This window comes from Arctopsyche grandis, chromosome 3, assembly GCF_051622035.1.
Source record: "Arctopsyche grandis isolate Sample6627 chromosome 3, ASM5162203v2, whole genome shotgun sequence".
In the NCBI taxonomy this organism is placed as follows: domain Eukaryota; kingdom Metazoa; phylum Arthropoda; class Insecta; order Trichoptera; family Hydropsychidae; genus Arctopsyche; species Arctopsyche grandis.
Window position 1 is genome coordinate 5,098,149 of NC_135357.1, and position 23,256 is coordinate 5,121,404.

Sequence of the window (23,256 nt, forward strand, 5' to 3'; positions counted from 1 at the left end):
ATGATGTATATATGTATGTCGAATCGAAACGACTATTATAGTACGGCGACCGTTATCGCAAATACACAGACACACAGACAGAATAGCGATATTATATATATGCTATATGTAACTTACATATATAGACTTACTTGATTCTGAAATAATGTCCAATCATGAGAATGTCATGGGCTGTGTGCATATTGTAGCGGAGTACAATTTATATTGATCCAGACATGTTGACTCGATTTACGAGTGGTCTGACCATAATAAATTGAGCTTGGGCGCATTTTGTATCATTTCTCATTTAAAACATATTAACATTTACAGTAATTGTCGAATATAAACGTACATTCTCGTAGGTTGCCATTACGGCTCGTCTTTAGGGTCGGTTGGGTTTTGAGAAATGTCGGATCAATTAATCACTCGGTCGGGAAAAGGCTCAAGCGCCATTTCCTGACCGTGCAAAAAGCCTTTTCACGTCTTTGGGAAAAGCTCACGGGAAATTTATGTTTTATTTTTTTAATGTTTCTCCTTTGCAATATTTTCTAACGAACATTCATGTAACGTGCAATCTGTAACATGCATATATCATTTTTTTTTGGTTTTGACTTTAGACGTCAAATTAAGCAAGGAAAATGCATTAGTTTCCTCTTAATTTAACAATGAAATGTGCATGTGGTGTTACAAATGTTTGATATATTGTGGTTTTTACGATATGAAAACACCATTATCAGTAGAATAATCGACCGCAATGATACATATTACACGTATGTGTTTACTCGTGTAAATATTTATTGGAGTTTGTTCGTCAAAACATGAATTTATGTTTTCAATAACAATCTAGTGAAATCATGCATTTAAATTGAAGTTGAAAATGTATAAGAAATTAAGTAAAAAAGGTATAATTTCTAATTTTTCAGAAAAAAAAAAGAATGAAAGTGTTTAAAATAATTTTCACCTTCAGTGCATTTTATTTCAAAATAGGAAACATGAAATTTCATATTTGATAAAAAAATTCAATTGTATGATCTTTACATGATTCATGTTTATACTTAAATATTTTTTTTTTTGATTTTTAAATGCTTTATATTATTACGAAATTATGTTCACAATACATCTTATATATATATTTTAATAGCTACTGATCTATTGATCATTTTCCATTTTACAATTTAATTTAATTTGGTTAGTAATCATAGTATTATATTATTCTAATGTTAATCTACAGCATAATAGGAAAAATAGCTCAAAAACCTATTTAATAATTAAATAATGATCAGCATTATTCATATCCAATGTAGGTATTTTAACCAAAAGGAAATTTGTATGATTAGTATTTGACTAGAATACGTCGATCATAGATACATACAAATATTGAAGGTAGTATAGGCTATCATTAGACTCATCAATCATATGTTAATTTCTAGAACCTGTCCTATTATGTATGTATATTAAAATCCTCATCCTATCCATCAGTTGAATCAAAAATTAGATTAGACTAGTTGACTCTATATACCCGTATCACGACATAAGATCCAAATATAAAAGATCCAACGACAAGACGTTTTATCATCTCGGTTTTTTATCGTCTGATCATTTACCAGGTGTACAATCTATTGGCTGAATCTTCTTTTAAGTGGAACGAAAGAAGTTTTGTCGTTGGATCTTTTATCTGTGGATCTTATGTCGTGGAACCCTATATACCATATGATCGCCAATCTAACAGCTCTACAATCGGGCCTGCATGGCTTTCATAGCGACGGCCTCGAGGCATATATGTATATACATACATACATAAATCCGCCAGACAATCCTTGTTTTTCTGGTTAGAATTATTCCAAGAATCCAAAATTTGACAATCGATCAGCTCAATAGGCGACCTTAGCGATTGACGGCCATTTCATAGGACACCTTGCGATTCATGTAATAAACAGACAAGTTCAGTGTGCTTACTTACCTTACCTACATACGATGAATTATTATGTATGCCCGCACGCCTATAAACATAGATCGGCAAACGCATAAACAAATACCAAATCTTCCGATGTATGAAGGTTGACACGTGCGTTACTTGACCAGAGTTGTGCCTTGACCAAACGATACGCAATGATATTTGGGAAAATATCATTTCCAAATATCAAGTAGTTGTGTGTATTTTAATGTAAAACTTATCAACTAAAACATATGTAGTAAAAAAGAAATGGATACAACACCAGTTGTAAAAGTTTGTTGAGACATTGGCAAAGATTCGCTTACACTTAAGTATACGTATAGGTCTGGGTTACTGCATCGAAAGTGACTTGAACGAGTGTCGAAAGATCAAAAGGCAAAATATCGAAAGTCGAAAGATCAAAAAGAATGTATGCATGGTAAACATTATTATAAATTTGTAATAATTAAATTGACAAATGAGGATTGGTCTTAAACGGGTACCATTTATCGGCCCGGAAAAATAGCTCTATTTCCAGACAAATTAGGTATTTCTCACGACATTATATGCAAATGCCCATCTCTAAAACATTTCGGCCTGCAAATAAAAAGAGTGCCCCTTTCTAAAATAGCTCGCACGACCCAATCGGTGTCCGCCCGGCAAATCAAACGTCAAATGGGTTGCCAGTAACAAAAATGAAATTTGACAAAAATAAATACCGATCCTAAGAACCTATTCTTAAATGAATAGGGCCCAGTGGCGTACCTACCGCGCCCGCAGACCCCGCAATGCGGGGGGGCGCCGGATCTCGGATGGCGCCACAAAGTGGCGCGCCTTTTTACGGATTTTTTAATTTGTTCTGTAATTTCTTTGTAAAATTTTTTTAAAAACCTCTTATTTTTCTACCTATTTGCATCTCGATTTATTATATGTATTAAATGTACATACATTATTATATTTTGAATTCATCCTCATTGTGTAATTGATCTATGCCAATAGGGCTAGAAGACTGCCGTCTTTTTCCATTTTTTGAACGTCAGTGCCATTTTTCAAACTATTTTCTGAGAATTCTCTCTTATTCTTGTATATTTACTTTATCGATTTACGTAGTAACAATAGATGAAGTTTTGTGATCATGCGAAAATTCTCCTGCTTTAAACAGATTGTGCACTTCGATATATAGGTATATACGTAAAAAGGTTTGAATTATTAATTTGGAAATTTATTTTACGGGACCGAAAGTGAAAAGGTCGAAAAAGCAAATATCGGAAGGCAAAGTTCGAAAATCGAAAGATCTTAAGTCGAAAGATCAAAAAAAAGGGTGCATGGTAAACGGTACTATGTACATACATATATATAATATATATCAGTGGCATACGGTGAAATTATCTCTCTTTTGTCGTACAGCCTTGTTTAATGTGCGCGCGTAGAATACGGGAGGAAAAGCCTGTTCCTCTTGTTCCTGTTGTATCCTGCTCGCGCAAATTAAGCGAGGATGTACGAGGGGGGGGGGAGAGAGAGTTTTACCGTACGCCACTGGTATAAATACTAACCATTTTTCATATGTATGCATGATAAACGAATATTTTCGACTTTTTCACGGTCACCCAAATATATGGGGGGGGGGGGGGGGGCGCCTTAAAATATTTTGCGGGGGGGCGCCTGGAATTCACGCTACGCCACTGATAGGGCCAACCCTAACTTAACCTAACCAAGCCCTTAAATAAATAAGTATTGGCTGCTAAGATAGTAAGATGTGTTTGGATGGATATTACGATGTGTGGACCATGAGGAGAGTGGGAATGGACAGGAGCGGGGCGAGCTATTTTAGAGATGTTAATTTGACATTTGTCGTGTGATTTATTTTACAGCCGTGCCAAAAATATTATCCCATTTTAAACATTTAAAATAAAATAACTATTCGAAAATCTCGAACGATATCAAATACGAGAACGTGTCTCTAGCATTTCTGAGATAAAACTGAAGATTCACAATACGATGAAATGAAACGAAAATGTTTTACTAACCATAGTTTTTATGGATCATTACAGACAATTATTATCACTATACCATAACGGAAAACTATTAAATGTCATGAGAAGAAGTACAAAATCGTGAAAATTCGGCACGCAATGTGTCGCGTATCAAATTTGGAGTATAAACTTTTAATTAGTGCTTCCTATTAGTCAACCAGAAGCGTGGACTAGTGTTAAGCATATTGTGCTTCCTAGCAGAGTGGTTACGGTTCGATACCCATTAGTAGCTGCCCAGACCTTAGTTTGAGACTCCAGATCGATAGTTTTCCAAATTTTTTGATTTTCATTGAAACCGTTCGTGTAAAATTGGCATCTCCTTTCCTATATCTCTTGCAAATCTTAAGTTACTCAGCGTCTTGAGGTTCGCCAATTTGTATAATAAAATTCGGCAAAAATTTCTCCATAGATGTTTGTATGAATTCGTATTGTTTAATGCTTGTATTGATCGTATTGTATCTGCTTTAGTACACTCGTCGCTTTGGGACGATCTATCAAGGCAAGTGTACATATTCGATTGAAATAAGATATGAATAATTTTTACGACCAAGATTTTATAGTCGATCCGATGTAGACTTACGAGAACCTAACATGCTGTCGCATTCGTGCAATGTGTTGTAACATTGAATGGACGTAAAATAATTTCTTTATTTTTATTAAATTATTTCTTATAATATATCTATATAATAATATTACAATATAATTCAATGCAAGGTTTTTGATAATATTACTGAAAGTTTTGCTGTCCATAACATGACGTCGACAATTACTTTTATCGTCTAAAAAATATAAATTTCATTAATATAAAATAATTTTATATTAATGAAATTTATTCCATACATTAATTAATTGTATCAATAACTTACATATTTTATACTAGTTGTTTTACCCGGCTTCGCTCAGGAGCTGAACTAGCATCGTACTAGCTGAATCCGTTCCCATTTATAATTAGCGCATTTGAATTTATTCAATTGTTTGTTTATTTTACCCTAACCCGGGAATGAGTGGCATTGCAACGCAATGCCACTCATTCCCGTTTTTCCCGTTTCAGTTCCCGTTTTTGGGCGATTTTTTGTACAATAAGCTTCCCGGACACGCATACAACAAATCCTGAAAGTGCCATCGTAATCGGTTAAGTACTTTAGGAGCCTATATGAGACAGACAGACAAACAGTCATTCATTTTTTATATATATAGATATAGATAAGAGAATCGGAAGTGTATCTGAAACAGAAATCCAGATCCGAAACTGAAACAGGAATCGGGACCCGGAACTGAAAAAGGAATCCTGATCCGAAACTGAAAACTGAATCAAGGAATCGATATCGTCATCATAGAAAATTTGATTTTTTCGATATCGTCACGGATTCTACGAACCAAAACTTACATACCATTAGCCAGCAGTATGGCTTAACGGTAGTGTATATGTTTAGCACCAATTGATCAGTGGGTCCCATCCGCTAAACTGCTGGTTAGATTTGGGGGTTTTGCGACTCCAAATCGATCGTTTCTTGATCAGAGTTTGCCAATTTTATGTGATCATTGTTGAAACGGTTCCTCAAAATTGGCAAAAAATCATCTTTCCTGTTGTCACAAATCTTCTGTATTTATTGTATGTACAATTTGTAAATATTATGCACAAATCTAAAATCCATAGATGTCTTAATGGATTAATTCTGTAATTAATTAATTAATTGTTATTTCGTGCTCTTCAGCTTCTGGAAATACAGTGATTTATGTAATAATAAAATACTGCATTATTTGTTATTAATTGTCCAGGAAGACGCATTGGGGTCTTCCTGTCAAGTCTTCCTGGTATATATATGTAAACATAAAATAAAATACACACGTACAAAGCCTCTTTTGAAATTATATGAGAAGATATAACTTTATTTTAATTCGTCTGTCAATTCCTTTTCGAAGCCACCCGTTGATATCAACGGGCACAATACCAGTAGTAGAAAACTATTATTATATATCCGTACATTTCAATTAAATCTTTTCATATTTTTATATATACATTTTTAAGGCCCTTCAAATCAGATAACGATGGAGAAAAATGATATTTGGGGGCAATTGTTGAATGGGGATGTTTCCGAGGTTGAATCAATCGATAGCGAAGACTTGTTGGAAATGCCAATTAATTCACATGTATACTGTGGAAAATGCAAAATTCATTTATGTTTTACTAGAAAAAAAAATTGTTTCACTAATTTCCACTCCACTAATAATACTGGTTTTAATATTTTTAATAAAAACTATTAATGTTTTATTTATTATTACTATTTGTTTGTCATTTCAGGATTTTTATAAATTGCTTAAAATTTTTGGTAAGATAATTTTTACATTTGTACAGACCATTTGTACATTGCAATGTACATACTGTATTTTCCAAAAAAAGATAAAAAAAATTTTTTTTTCTCATCTGTGTTGTCCCACTTAAGAGGGCTGTACACCCAAAATCTTAATTTTGTTACCGTTCCTTTCTTCGATATATATATTGAGTGTATGTATATATTGAGTGAATGTGACAATATATATCAATATATATATATTGAGTGAATGCGACAGTTGCGCTTCGACCAGATAAAACGTATTTTAAATTGACAAAATCGAGGTTTCGTATTCTCCTATTTTCTCCTCCAAAACTGGACCAATTTTTAAAAAAAATTCATCATCGGTATGAGAAAGATACTTTCTGTGCATCTATCGGCGTATTTTTTTTTAAATCGACCGTTAAATAAGCACGCTGGACTCGTTTCGTAGGTGTAAAAAAGAGGCGATTTTATAAATGTTTGGCGGCTCCTAGCTCCTATAAAAAATAATTAATCAAAAAAATAAAACGATAGATGCATCCCAATGGTGGATATCCATAGCATATTAAAAAATAATTTCTCTAGTGCCATAATTGAGGAAGGGAGAAGTATAGTACGTTTGTATGGACTAGGCGCTGCTGTCCAGCCCTCTTAATAGAATTCTACAAAAAATATTTTTTTCATCCAAAGATAGAACGTCAGGACTGTAAGGGCCGGGCCGCACTGCTCTTGGTTGTCCAACTTGGTTGAAGGCGAACAGACCAATGCATGCAGGTAGATGTGACATTGCCACACCCGTCAACTTGTTTGTCGCACACATTTCTATACATTTTTTCGTGTCGCGCAACTAGTCGGGCGACAAAGTTGAACGGTGCGGCCCGGCCCTAAGAGTTAAAATATTTTGCGGGGGGGCACCAGGAATTCACTGGTCCTATTACACCACTGATTTCTCCCCTTATTTAAAAAAAAGATAAACTTCAACATTTATGAAACCGCTGAAAACGGCGACAGCCTCGGAAGCAAAGTTCAAACTGTCAAAGGTTTATTCCCGCCAAAGTCCGCATCGGCCCACTGTGCAACCGGTTGAAGTATTATAGTATTTTATCTACTTGTGTGTCAGCTGACCGCTACACGGAGCTGTCAGTTGAGGCATATTGCCAGTTGCGGTCGGCTGTTGCGAAACGCGCACGCGTCCTCCGCTCCGTCGCTCCGGTCCATTCATTCGCAAACTCCAGACTCCACAAAGAGACTCTGCCGAGAGTTTCGACAGTTCCGCATCTCCAATCTCTACCGTTCGGAATGCCCAAGCAGGGTGAGTTCACCAGCCAATTTTCATTATTGATATCATCATCATCATTCTAATTACTATATGCTATTGTCGTGTTGTTACCGATTTGAAATTACTCGAACGGGTTGCCAATTAATACCGGACCATCGTCGGGTTCAAGGTTCGTGATTACAACCGAGTGATTTTTTTTAATTGTTTGGATTTCGCCAATTCAATCGGGCTAATGATGATTGTTGCTGCAAGCTTTCGATTAACGGAAGGGTCAAATTATTTGTGGATCGATGAAAAATGTTGAATGTTTGTTGTTGTATTTCATTTAAATACCTGAATATGTGGATCGGCGATGGAAATACGTGCCAAGTTGGGCAATGTGAAGAAAAATGTAAAATTTTGTTTAAAAAATTTACCTGCGGCGCGTTTTAATTGTCTGTATTTGAACACACTTCAATTTTTAGCATTTAAAAATCATACAATTTTTTTATATTTGAATGTATATACATATATAAAAGTAAATTATTTTTTATTAAATTTAAAGTTAATTTTATTTATGTTAAAATCATACAACAATAGAGGTGAATATTTTGCTCCATTTTGGGACATTAATTAAATCCCATACGGGATCCGGATTAGTTGATAATTTTTATTATATACTAGTGTTGTGTCCGTTGATATTTCAACGGGTGGTTTCGGAAAAATAATTAATAATATTATATATTAAAATAAAGTTTAATTATAATAACAAACAGCAATAATTTTCGGAATCGGAACTGAAATGGGAACCGGGAATCGGAACTGAAATATGAATTGGGAATTGGAGCTGATATGGGAATCGATATTGGAACCGGAACCGGAATTGAAATCGAAATCGCAGTCGAAATCAATATAATAACTAAAATTTGTTATTTTAAATTTTCTATACTTGTCGATGCACTCGCACACACATACATACACCTTGTCTGTTTTTATATGTACTATTATTATTATTATTAAGTAATAGTATTTTAGAAAAAATAATAAATTGATAAATTGTATAATTTATTTTACTAAAAACTAAATTTTTAAATCATTATACATATGTTTGTATGTAGTTGTATATTTTAATTATTTATTTATTTATTTTATTTAAGTGTGGACCATGGTGGCATTACAGAAGTCACTAATGCGCCACAATGGTCGAAAATATAACAAAGAGAAAAAAATATATACAGACACATATACATTTATAAATAATTATAAAAAAATAATAGTATTATAATAATAGTAGATAAAATAAAAATATCAAATAAATTATACACTTAACACAATTATATATATTATTGTTACATATGTATGAATAATATATATTATATTATAATACATACAACATTATGAATATTTAATTATAAATTATAAAATTATAATAGACCTATATTAATAAAAATTTTCTTTAATTTTTTTGTTATAAGGAATGTTGAACGATTTTAATAAAATTTTGCCATTTAAAAATAATTTTTGACGAAAACGACTCCGAAAATAGACTTCGATAACAAAATTTTTATTAATTATTAATTATATATGTATATACGTACATAAATAAACTAAAATGAATACATATATTATAAAACATATTTCAATTATATCTAGCCTGATATTGTAAAATATAAATAGCATTGAAACATTATACATATACAATATCAACGTATGTATGTACCAGACTAACTTAATTTTGTTTTAATAGTAAATATTGTGAAAACGAAGTATTTCGTCTAAAAGCGTTTTAAATTTCGAGCAACTTTAATGAAAACTTTCATTGTTGTATAATTTTATGGGGGCGTAGATGTTGCGAGTATTATTATATCAAAGGATATCAAATTTAATGCTCGGAACGAAAGGAATTGAAGACTCCCACATAGTTTTTAATTGTTTTGAACAATCGTACACGCAAAACAAACACTTACTTGACTTATGTACGTATAATGAAATTTTTGGCTGACACCACGCCACGCCACTGCACTGACTCACGCAACTTCGGTACAATAATTTGGCGTCAAAACGGAATATCAACATGTACATATACGTAACGGAATATAATTAATTCAAGTATTTTTTATAGTATATTAAAACAAAAAAACTCACGAAAACGTGATCAGGATTCGGCACTAGTTACAAATCAGTCAAAAACTTGTAGTTGACATAATGACTATGGTATAGTGCACATATTTAAACACATTATACATACAAAGTAAGTTTACCGATATTAATTACAAACCGCAAGCAAATGTATGCTTGCAACAATCAACAAATTATTATTTTTTTAGAATCGCCACTAGAATTAAGCTAGATAAATTGACGAACTCTAATAAGAGGCGGTTGATCTGGATTAAATTATTTATTTTCAACCTTTACTTTATCATGTTTGTGATAGCAGATAGGTGCAGGTTTTCTTTTACAAAAGAAATAAAGGTCACAACAGGTTAAATCTTGTCGTTTAATAATGTAAATGAGTTTTCTTAGTTAATAAATTAAGGCCCATTTAAATTTTTTGTGTCCGATATTTTATTTTATTACAGCTAAACTCATTTTTTGCACATGTATGTAAAAATTCCAAACAATTTTTACAAATATATAAGTACCATCTATTCGATGTACAGTAAATTTTTGTGAGAAATACATTAATTTTTATGTATGTGGATGGGTAGCATATTTATAATAATCAACAAATCCGAGAATCTCGGAAATTTTGGAAACTAAAATTGGCGAGAAAGGTAGATAGGTTGCCAATTTTGGTGAATCCGTTTCAACAATGAAATCAGATACATTGTCAAACTCTGATATTTACAAAAAAATTGACTTCACATATATCCAAGGTCAGGCCAGCCGCACCAGCCAAGGATTGAACCCCTGACCCCTCAGTTGAAAGAATTACGCGCTTACCACTGAGCTCTGTTGCTGGTTAATGGCAATAACATTAATTTCAACGAAATCGTTCAGTTTTCCAGATAAAATTTACAAACACATTCATACAAGAATTGCTTGTTCACATGATGTGAATTGTTTAAGAGGATTTAAAGAAAAACACAAAACTGAATACCAATTAATTTTATATATTTCGAATGATAAATCATAAACGCGACATGTGTACATTTAATTAGGAGACGTCCCAAACGGCTGAAGGAAATCCGAGAAGCGTCTGAAGCTCTTCTGAAGTACTCTAATGTGGCGCCGACCCATTAATGTCAAGACTGTCTTATGTACAGCGTTACCGAAAATTAGGCACCCAGAGTTTAGAATGTCACTAAACGTGTCAAGGACAATCGGGGTCCGAAAGTTAAGCGTTTTAGGTTTTTTCCCTCTATCTCGGATACGCTTTTCTCGAGAACGTCATTTGGGTCACGGTTATTTCGGTGCAAATCCTGCTGAACCTCCTCTGAATCCCTACGGTATTCTGCGACCTCAGACATAAACAGGATCCACGATTGTATACATCGGATATATACATAAACCGAATGTGTGGATTGATTATAAAAACGAATCCGCCTCACACACACATACACACAAGGGTCCACTCTAGGACCTTTTTTTATAGCATTAATACGTGAATATATGTTGTATCAAAAGTAAGCTACATACAACTACGTATATACATAATAACTTTTTATATATTTAACTATATACTTAAAAATGAGTACATCAATACATTTGAGCATTTTGATAATATGTATGTATATATTTTTATTGATCAAATTTTAAGTGTATTATTTTTCGAATATTCAAATATCAATCAAAAAGTTTAAAAAGCACCGAGTTTTGTTTTATTCTGATTATTCAAATCAAATTAATAAAATGATTATTATATATTATTTACTTATGAATTTATCTATCGAAATATTGCGGTTTTGAACTAATTTCGAAATCGAATCATACCTACGTATGATGTAAGTGCTAGGTTTAATAATGAATCATCGAATTGTGTGTGGTTTTCATAATTAGAGTTAAATTCGTATATTTATATATTGATTGTGACAATTCTATTAATGATTAGTTTAACAATAAGTCAAATTACCCGGCGTTGCTCGGGTGGATGAAAGTAAAAATAGTAAAAATGGAAGCGTTTTCAGAAAATTTTGTAGTCTACTGGTTGATAAAAAGTAATATAAGATTGTAAAAACCGTAGATATGCACAGTGGACCAACATCCATCTTTATATATGTATGTACATATGTAGTTGACTTTCCGAATTGTCCAGCGTTGCTCGAGCGAACGATAACACTGAGGAACAAAAAATCACGTTTTTGACTTAATATTTTAATCAATATTTACTAAGTTTGTCCCAATAAATTCAAATATGACAATGATTTTTGTTGGGTTGCTCTCGTTTAAGAGATATGAGCGTTTAAAAAATGCAACATTTTTACAGTTTTTGGCTTTTGCGGCCTTTAACTAATAATTTAGTATAGCTGTGCCCAAATTTAGTATTGAAATGAATAATCTGATGTTTTTTCTATTGATTGTGATTTAAAATGGCTTCAAATTTTTTATAATTATTTATCTAGCGAATTTTAAAAGTCAAAAATATGTTTTTTAAACATCCTTCAGGAAATTTTGAAACGTATAATAAGTCAGTTTATTGATATGATTTATACATATAGTATATCAAAATTGATAGTTTAAAATATAAAATTATAGATTTGCATGATTTATATTGGACGAACAAATATGTATATATTCATCATTCAATATAAATAATAACAACATATCAAGTTCGAGCATTTACTGCTTATACATTGTAGTTCGAACTCGTGTGATTTAATCTGTCAATTTTTTTACAGCATATAGTAGATGAAATTTTTATTTCATCTCATCTAGATCTTACGTGTGAAGTATGATCTTTGTTTTTCCGAATTTTCCGAATCGTCTGTTTTCCGGCAACACAGCTTAAAATTAGAATTTCTCACGCGTATCAATACCTACGTGCGTTCTATTGGGGGTGCGTCGTAAATTTCCAATATTTTTCTCACGTCGTAAAAAAATATATGAAATAATACTTTGCGAACTGAAAAACACAACCCCTTTCCACCGGCTTTGACCATCTGTTGATATCGCTTCGGGTCGTTTTTTTGACCCATAAAACACACCGGGACGAAAACAAACATCGCGTGCTGAAACTAATTGAAAGCGCTAATAGACCTTTCGCTCAGATCGACTTTGACATACCCAATTATACTACGTTTAATCAAAAATAAACCACCCCCCACCCTCACTTGGAATGAAAAATTGGGTCTTTTGAATTAAATACGCGAAATATTCAGGTCAAATTCAAGGACATGCGAGTATACATATAGTAATGACGAGCGAGTTGATTAATTGGTATGGTAACCAAGTAATGAGACGCCAAACAACTATCCAAAATAGCTTCCATTTCCTCCTGCTGACAATTCAAATGCTTTTAATATTTTTTTTATGGGTGAAATTTTTATATTGCATTGTATCCTTTCTGATATTGCTCAATGCTGAGCGTCATGGTCATTTCTTGTCATCTGGGATCCAATAGACGATCTGTCTCCACTCCTCCTGGTCCTGTTCCAAGCTAAGACAGAGTTTAGGGACAATCACGTCATTTCTTTGATGTGATCTAACCATCTTGTGAGAGACAAACCTCTTGCTTATCTTCCCTCAGTGGCGTAGCGTGAATTCCTGGTGCCCCCCCGCAAAATATTTTAAGGCGCCCCCCCCCCCATATATTCATATTATTTACTTAAAATAACTTTCCTAATTAATAATTTATACCTTTTTACGTATCGGTATATGTACCTACATATATATCGAAGTGCATTAATAGTTTAATCTGGACGACCAACAAGCAGTGCACAATCTGTTTAAAGTAACTGATGGTGAATTTTCCTTAAAAACTTCCCACCTGTTAATGGTGACAGCGAAAAATTTTATTGGTTTTAATCATATAATTTTGTTTTATTGTATACACATTGTAAAAATATATACATGAATACGAGAGAATTCTCAGCAAATAGGTTGAAAAGTGGCACTGACGTTCAAAAGATGGAAAAAGACGGCAGTCTTCTAGCCCTATTGGCATAGATCAATTACACAATGAGGATGAATTCAAAGTATGTATAATAATGTATGTACATACATATAGCACATACACGTATATTACAAATAGGTTGGAAAATAAGAGAAGTTTTTAAAGAAATTACGGAACAAATTAAAAAATCAGTGAAAAAGGCGCGCTTCGTGGAGCCCCTAAAGGTCTCGGCGCCCCTCCGCATTGCGGGGTCTGCGGGTGCGGTAGCTACGCCACTGCCTTCCCTCTAGTACTCTAATGACTATAGGCTTCTCAAGAGTCTCCACATTCTTTCTAGCAATATGGATAAAGAAGAAAATAATCCTTTTTCTGCATTTTGTGGAGAGTGTCTCTGAAACTGCTAACTCTTTGATAGTGGAAACGTTCTTTCGTTGTATTGTATTGTCATATAAATTCCATGAGAATACAAAATTTAAAAAAAATTACTAAGTGGATGTATAGGTATAAATGTGGGTCAAAAATTAAATAAAAAAGCCCTACTCTACCAACAGAATTGTTAAGCTTACTGTTTCATTAAATTGAAAACTGAATTTATGCTTATTTATATAATCACAGTGGAATGTGCTTTTTTGAAATAAAAAAACCTTTTTTTAACGTTTCAAACCAAAATGATCAATTCCTAGTATAAATTAAAAGAAATCTTATGAATTCTTCAAAACATTGAACAAAAAATTGCTTTAAATGAAAATCAACTTTGAAACTTTCTATGAATATTTGATATGTAAATATAAACAAATATGAATATTTGAAATGTTTTTAAAATTTACATGTTTATTATAAGCATTGTATTTGTTTCCAATTTTATTTAATTTTTGGTTGGAAAATTAGAGATGTTCAAATTGAGTTTATCATTCGATATGAACGATGAAAGGTTGAGTGAAAGCTTTGTAAATGTTTCCATTCCATACCGACCTAACTCATTTTCAACCCTCTGAGAGTTTTATTTTTTGATTTCCTCTCATTCCGGAAGCCGTATAGAAGTAGGCTGTCTCTGCAGATTTTTGCCAATTTGACGTTCTCAATCAAAATACGGTGAAAAGTAATTACGTTCGCATTACTTGTACATCTAATATTTTGCAGCGAAAATTTATATTGGAATACCTATGTATTTGAGACGGTACTTTTCAACATGCCTGTGTCACGGTGCTTTTAATATTATCTGAATATGAAATGTAGAATATAATGTGCTATTACATTCTCCATATACAATATACTCTATGAAATTGCACAATTTTACGATGCAAATTTTCCACCATAAAACGATAAATATGTAGTAAAATTTCGATACTCCTGTGCTAGTCTTATTAGAAAATCATAATGTATGAATTGTTAAAAGCATTAAACAAAATTCAACTAGATAATAAGTTTTTGTTCCGTATCTGAATTGTACCAATTCTACGGATGTTTGGATTGAAGCATTCGAATGTATCATCAACGATGATTTTGTGTAATGTGTACGAGAGTTGTCGCAATTCGCGACCATCGTCGTCGAAAAGTCAACTCGAAGATGCGTCGAGAAGACCGGTTTGTGAACCGTTAAATATTAACAGGCGATTTGCAAAATAACACTTCGTTAACCGGCTCGTTTATTATATCGTATATATTTTGATAATAGACTGTGTGTGTGTGTGTGTGTGTGTGTGTGTGTGTGTTTGCTATGCAATATGCGAGTCGAATTGTGAAATTGCATTTCGGAAATAAGTAAATACACGTGCCCCGGGAGTATATGACGTTGTTGATGATTTATGGTATATTATATGAAGCCTAATTCTGAGAAAATTCCTATGGGATGGAATAAATTTATCGGTGATTTTCGCGGAAAATTGGAATCGTTGATGCAGTGAAATTGCTCGTTAAATTTGTTTCGCGCGTTGGGGAGTTTAGTGTGTTTAATTAATTCATTATTACGTATTTGTCGTTTAGTAATATTTTGTCTGTAGATTTTCCTGTTTTTAATTTTAATTTTAATGACGATTTTCCTCGTTTTCTTCTTTCAATTTTTTATTAACAAAAGCGAAAAAACGAATTAACTGTATTCATTTATTTTTATCTTTTTAAATATTTAAGATGTCTAAATAATGAGGGATACTTTTTATGACGCTTTTATTCGGAGAATTTTATTTAAAATACCTTTAAAGCATTTTAGACATTGTCAGGAATCTTTTAAATTTATTTACCTAAACGAAATATATTTTAATATGATTTGTATATTTTCCTTAAATCATTGACTTTCGTTGTTTCGTTCTTTGATTCTTATAATAAGCATTCAATAAATCGAAATATCTTATATTTTATTTGCAGGTGAATATACACACAAACATATTTTATTTTATTTATTTATTAATTTTAATTGGCACACATACAGAATAAAAAGTGAACAAAGATACAAAAATATATATGAAAATATTATATTCCAAGTACATATATATTTCAAATTCCATTTCAAAATAAATAATATTTCAACTGAATATACATATATTATTATTAAAATTAATAAATATAAATTAATATTATTATTGCAAGTTCAACGTATTTTTAATAGTATAAAATTTAGTATATGCTTACGTATTAGGGATTCCAAAAATACCAAAATTTATCATTAACGGAACTGATTGATATTGATTTTAGCAAATCAAAAAAGTTGTTGAGTGCTGACTTCTTTGACTAATCTATTAAACTAATGCAATAAACTAGCCGAACAAACTAATTCAGATGAAATTGAATTTATTATTTATTATATTTCGGTACTATCGGTATTCTATTTTGTACTACCGGTAGTATCGAAGATCTAATTTTGACAAAAACTGATAAAACCGGTTTTGGTAAGACCGATATTAAAATTTTTATATATTACAATATTGCAACAAATTAAATGGTCAGTTTTTTTAAATAAATGGTCAGTAAATTTAGTGACAATATTTATATATGTTTGTATGTACATAGAACGGTATTAAGAGCAATGGTTTTAAACCGTTTTTACTAGACAGCAGTCTATTTTTCGAAAATTACATTCATTTACCAAATCAAACGAAGTAACTGACCAAATAAATACAGGCCTATATGTATGTACATACATATATATGTATACGTATAGACCGAGATATATGCATATGTAAGTATCATTCCAACAAATAATATCAATTTATGTATATGTATGTACTTTTATGTAAATATTTCACTTCAAAATAGGTATGATAGAGAATTTCGTATCGTAAAAAATTGTTTATTTGAGTGATAATCGTTCCTTTCCGTGTGATATATAGCACTTTTTTTCGCAACGTTGAAATTCAACAAAATTAAAATTACAAACGAGCTCTCTCATACAAATTCAACGACACGCTTGATTTTCATCAAATATTTACATATTCAATTCAGACGACGATTGTAAGATAATTATCGTTTCAGCACGATTAAACGTACAATGCGAACACGTGATCAGTTTCACAGCATCATTCGGCAAATATTCGCACACATCTGTAATCCATCGAACAAATGGAGACCATCTTCGATTGAATATTCATCGATTCCATTCTGATTTTCACACTGAAAAATAGACCGTTTCACCCGAGAGCACGTAATCGCAACAAATTTTTCGACCCATTTAACTTACGACGTTTACCCTTTTAATTAATTGAATTGGGAACTGTCAGCGGCAAAACGATTCGAAGGATGAAAAAATGACCCTTAAACAGTGTCCTCGATGGAACGTTTCTAATTATTATTTTATAATCAAACTCTGACCTCGCTCTGCTCAAATTAACTTTTCGCTTCAATGAAAATTATTATCTACGACGTGACGTCTTCCTATATAAAATTAATGGAACTTTATCGTTATCGCGTCTTGCGGTTCAAATCACAGTTTTACTCGTATAAAAACAATCTATCAATTAGGGGAGTCTATTCCTATCTACCCCATACCGTATTATGTGGGTTTTTTGAGTTCGTTCCTCCAGAATATTTTCGTTTCAACTGCAAGAAAGTGCTTAGATTTTGTCGAAGTTTTCTATTTTTTTCCCTTATTTTTAGAACACCGTGTTTGCTATTGTATGTTTGCGTTGGAAACTTTATATGTTTGTTTATTACTTGCGAACGAAGACCTTTGAGAACTTTGAACACGAGAGCCTTCATCGCACCAGTATTTAAAATGAAAGATACATACATTGTATATACACATGTGTATATTTATTTCCCAGTAAGTTTGCTATGGGCTCTTTTGGCTTATACACTTTATCCTCGCGTAGAAACGCTCTACTCGATAAGCTTTTTCTAAAAATTCTTAGGGGTGAATTTCATCTTCTATAAGTTCTGTTTAGCTTCAAGCTTTGGGTACTTGGAAAGCTGGGAGAATCTTGCTCCAGAACTCCGTGTCTGCCAATTCGGGCCAGAACCAATGTGCTCGATGACTCATCCCTTTCAAGAGCCATTCGACTGTTTAACCTGCTGTCTGAAGATCTTGATGTTTTCACTGCATCGTACAGATCAATAAAGCAACATATTTTGAATGGCTGTAAAGCTGCATATTAACACTTTACTATTTAAAAAAAATAATATTTATGTTGTTTTCATTTTGTAATTTTATTATTTAGTATAATGTATATTTACTGTATGGTTACATATATCTGTGTGTGTGTGTGTTTAGTTAAATATATATTCATGTGTATTTGTGTGTATATATGTGTATATGTATGTCCATATGTGTTTATGTATATTTGCATGTGCTTTTTTTCTCATATATTTAATGATTATTACTTTTTTTTTGTAATTGGCCAGGAAGGTGAATTGGGTTTACCTGTAAGGTCTTCCTGGTATAAATATATAATTAAATAAATATTCAAACTCTATAAATACATAAAGTACAAAATCTGATGATGATTTTTAGAATTGTTTTCTATTTCAATACAATAATAGATAGGGCTAATCTCATATTGACGTTCAATATCGTATATAAAGATAACGTTATTTTTTTTATCCTTAGCTTTGTCAATTAGTATGAGTGGTTTGATTATTGTAAAAGTATACATTTACTTTCTAGTTTAGGTTGGTTATTTAAACTAACCTAACCTAACGATTGATGCATGTTTTAGGGATGCTTATTGATTTGTTCGATGGAAGCTGGTGTCTAAAAATATAACTGGTGCGTGAGCGTGATCTGTAAGCGTAAGCGCGATGCGTGAGCGTGATACTTGATCACTATAAATAATGTATGTGTTCTTTATGTGAAAATTGAGATTTTCTTTAGATAAAATTTCAATATTTTTACATAAAAGAAATCGACGGAGCGCAAAATTTAATAGAAATATTGAAGATAAAATGTATTTGATTTGATGAAAGATGTTGTTTCATATTGTCTTCGTACTGTCTTGATACTGTGAAGAAATAACTACTATTAAATTAAAATTAAAATCCATTTTGATTCCGACAGTTTAATTTGTAACTTCTATATTTATTAAAGAATGTACCTGTACTCAATATTGTTTGAAATAATAAGGCAAGCTTATACGTCTGTACTTATATCGTTTGATTTTGACTTTTAAATGTTTTTATTATTACTAAATTATGTTCACAATACATCTTATATCTATTTTAATAGCTACTGATCTACTGATTATTTTTTATTTTACAATTTTAATTTAATATTGTTAGTAATCATAATATTATATTGTTCTAATGTTAATGTACAGCATGGTAGGAAAAAGAGCTCAAAAACCTATTTACAATTCTTATAAATGCTCATAATACATCTATTATAATATTAATTAAAGACTCTCTAAAGTCGATGACATAGAAGAAGATTTGTTTAGATAATCTGTGTTTATACCTGAAGGGTATAGACATTTTTACCTGTATCGTTTAAATTACGTAAAATATATGCTTATAAGATACTAATTAATTCCGGGTTTGATTCTGAGTGGGCTAATTAGAGCGTTTAACATGGGTAGTATTCAAATGCTATACAGTTTGTATATAATGGTAGATTTTAGAAGTATTATATACATATGTATACGAGAGTGTCTGAGAGGATTAAATTTTCAGAGTGAAATGTTTAAACAAAAATCGTTTCATGACCTAGATAGAAGAAAACCTGGAAATCCGATCTTATAAATGAAACTATAACAAGTTTATGAACAGCTGTAGCTTTCCACAGACAACTAAGCAAAAGTCTTTTGACAAATTTTAAGTTTTAAAACTGAAGAATGATTAAAGGGCATCATATGAAAGGCTAGCTAATCACAACATACGGCTTGCCGGACTGATTCGAATATTGACTAAGTAAATAAGTGAAAATCGACTGAAATAGATCAATATTTTTCTTTTATCATTTATATTACATACATCCATGTGCTTTTTTTTTTCAAATATAATCACATATTATATGTACTAAATCACATCTCAAGCCTTACATAAATAACACTGAGCAACAAAAAATCACGTTTTTTTCATACCGTAGCGGAGACATCAATATTTACTGAGATTAACCCACTAAATTTGAATATGATTCAATATTTTTTGTAGGTTACTCTCGTTTAAGAGATATGATCGCTTAAAAATATGTGCAATTTTTACAGATTTTTGGCTTTTGCAGTCTTTAATTCAGAATCTAGTATTTATGTGTCAAAAGTAAGTACTGGAATCAATAGTCATATGTTTTTTCTATTATTTAATTGCTTTAAAAGATTTATAATTAATTATCTACCGAAATTTAAAAGTCAAAAATATACCTTATTTTTTACAATTTTTTTCTCGAATGTATATATTGCGCCAGTTTCAAATTTCATTACGTTTATGAGGCTTGATTTTCAATATCAATGTTTTTTTTTGCCTGAACGTACTAATTATTGGAAAATTATTTTAAATTACATTATTAAATGTTCTACAAGGAGCGGGGGCGCTCATCGCTTGTGAACGAGCGTGAGCGATTTTTTTCTTTAGATTGTGATTTTTATTTCTTTGAATAGATATGATTAATTAATTAGCTAATTTTAAGAGTTAAAAATATATATATATTTTTATGAATTTTTTCCGTAATGTTATTAGCTAATTTCGGTAATCGTTCACGTTTATAAGGGTTGGTTTTCAATTTAAATATATTTTTTTATTTTATCTGAACGTACCAATTCAAGCGGTAAATGATATTAAACTACAACATGAAATGTTCTAGACTCATCGACCATCCTTTGTGAGTGAGATGGAGTGATGCGCTCTCCATTTTTCATCTTACTCTTGCATCATCTATTTGTATTAATTGCAAGCTTTTTTAAAAACTTGATTGAAAATCATTTACCGCTTGAATTAATAAAACAAAAAAAAAAATTGACATAAAAAAGTGAAAATAAGCGAAATTAGCTCATTTTAGGGAAAGAAATGTGCTAAAAAAAAAAATAATGTTGACTTTTAAAATTCACTAGATAATTAATTATATGTATTTAAAACAATAATAAATCAAAATCTAAAGAAAAAACATCTGAGTATTGATTTCAGTACTCACTTTTGGCACATCAATACTAGAGTTTGAATTAAAAACTTTAAAAGCCAAAAATCTGAAAAAATTTGCCTTTTTTTTAAAGACTTGTAGGTGCTACTTCAGTATGCGGTCTACCTTTGAATCACAGTCGACTATTTTTTTTATTTGTATTTGTATTATATGTATTTTTTTATTTGAAATAAAAATCTTAGCAGCCAACACCTATTTATTTAAGGGTCAGGATAGGTTAGGTTAAGTTAAGGTTGGCCCTATTCATTTAAGACTTGGTTATTAGTAGTCACCGGAGCCTGAGGGGGCCGTATATTGTTCAAAGGTTGTAAATGCATTGTTAAAGGTTTGCCAAACAATGGATAGCACTGTGACTATCCTACCTCTAGTTATTAGGGTCGGTATTATTCAGTCTCAGTGTCACACGCGAGGACTGAGACAGTGAGACCGCATATTAAAGTCAAAACGTGAAGGTAGATCGCATACTGAAGTAGATATGTGAAGGTAGACCGCATACTAAAGTAGCAACGACTTGTATGTATATCTCGTAAACGAAGGAAAGCCAACAAAAATCATTGTCATGTTAGAATTTAGTGGCTCAAACTTAGTAAATATTGATAGGTTTCAATATGTAAATTACACCTGCATACAATAATATATAGGTATTAAGTTTTTAAATTTTCATTCGATTTTATTTTCATTTATTTTTTTATTATTTTTATTTTTCTTTTGTTTCAGATAAACGGACGAACGCCCGCATTAAACTTACCGTTTCGAGCGTTCTTTAATATCAAAGTTTTATTTTTAATTCCCCTGCCCCCCACCCCCCCCCCACCCCCCCAAAAGTGCAAGTGTGTGAGTGAAAACGTGAGATGAAAGCATCGCTGTGTTGTGTCCCACAAACGGAATAAGGATTAATCAGGAGCACCTGAAAGCGAAAAAAGGACACTCGGAATTTCCACAAAAAGGTAACCCAAACCCACAACAAACGGCAACAAATCGGCGCATTTGCATGTTATTTGCAAGCCAGAGGGTCAAGCGTGTGTTTCCAAAAAGGTCACGGATTTCTGAATGCGATGTCGTTGTACTAAACACACCGCATTTCACGGCCATATGCAAACTCAACGACAGCAATATCTTGCATACTCTCAAATACAATTCACTACCTATATATGTAGTACACACAATATATGTACATATAATGAAACGACCCAATAACAAATAAACCCCCTCCTATCATACCCCCAAACTAATATAAAAGTTTTGTGTGCCAAAATTGGAAATATCCTTCTGTACCTAAACTCTGATTTATGTAGTTTCATATTCTTTTAATAGAAAGAAGCCATTATCCTCTCGAGGCGATGCGTTTCGATCCTTTTCGGAATATTTTCATATACCAAAAAAGATGGAAAAAATTGATATATGTATGTATATGTATATATTCAACCTTTTCTCATTTCGTTATAGTGTATTTATGTAGATCGGGCAACCTGCCGTTCCATTAGTGTGGGAATTTCGGCGATTCGGCCGATTTAATTAACGTAAACATTTTGGAATATTGCGAACAGTTTCCCAATGTATCTCTAAGAATATACAATCTGTAACGCACAGGTGGGCAGGCCTTAAAATATGATATATACATATTTCGGCTTATTTTCTGATATGATTTTATTCATCAATTAGCTGAACCCGGCATGCGTTGCAATGCCACAATAACGCGTGCAATTCCCATTCCTGTTCCATAGTCATTCAATTTTATATATAGGTATAGATATACAATTTGTTGACGTGGGCCATCCGCTGTGTGTTTGTGGTACAGCCCTGAATGGTCAGTACATTCGAGTGCGAGGTAGGCGTGGCGCGATTATTGTCACACTCGCGGCGTGATGCGTTGAAGGCAGGATAGCTTTACTTTCGCGTCAGTAAAATCGTAATTATGAATATTATTATTATTAAGAGGTTTTATCCCGAATTTTTTTTCACAGTAATCTTCCCGGACATGCATACAACATATCCTGAAAGTTTCATCGTAATCGGCTCAGTGGTTTAGGAGCCTATTCGAGACACACACACACACACAGACATTAATTTGTATATGTTTACACCGAATCCATGAAATTGTCTATTACAAGCATTCGGCAAGAGAATTGCCGAA

General features: G+C 32.1%; 2 protein-coding genes across 2 annotated transcripts in view; one reads left to right on the forward strand and one right to left on the reverse strand.

Moving 5' to 3' along the window:
* Positions 1 to 23,256, reverse strand: part of LOC143909793 (uncharacterized) — a 514,813-nt gene that overhangs the window by 422,202 nt on the left and 69,355 nt on the right. The window lies entirely within an intron of this gene.
* The window catches only part of LOC143909794 (dual 3',5'-cyclic-AMP and -GMP phosphodiesterase 11-like), a 351,948-nt gene continuing 336,088 nt past the window's right edge, over positions 7,397 to 23,256 (forward strand). The window contains exons 1-2 of the mRNA XM_077427969.1: positions 7,397 to 7,572; positions 21,840 to 22,069. The gene's annotated coding sequence lies outside the window, so the exon portion shown is untranslated. The remainder of the gene's footprint in view (positions 7,573 to 21,839; positions 22,070 to 23,256) is intronic.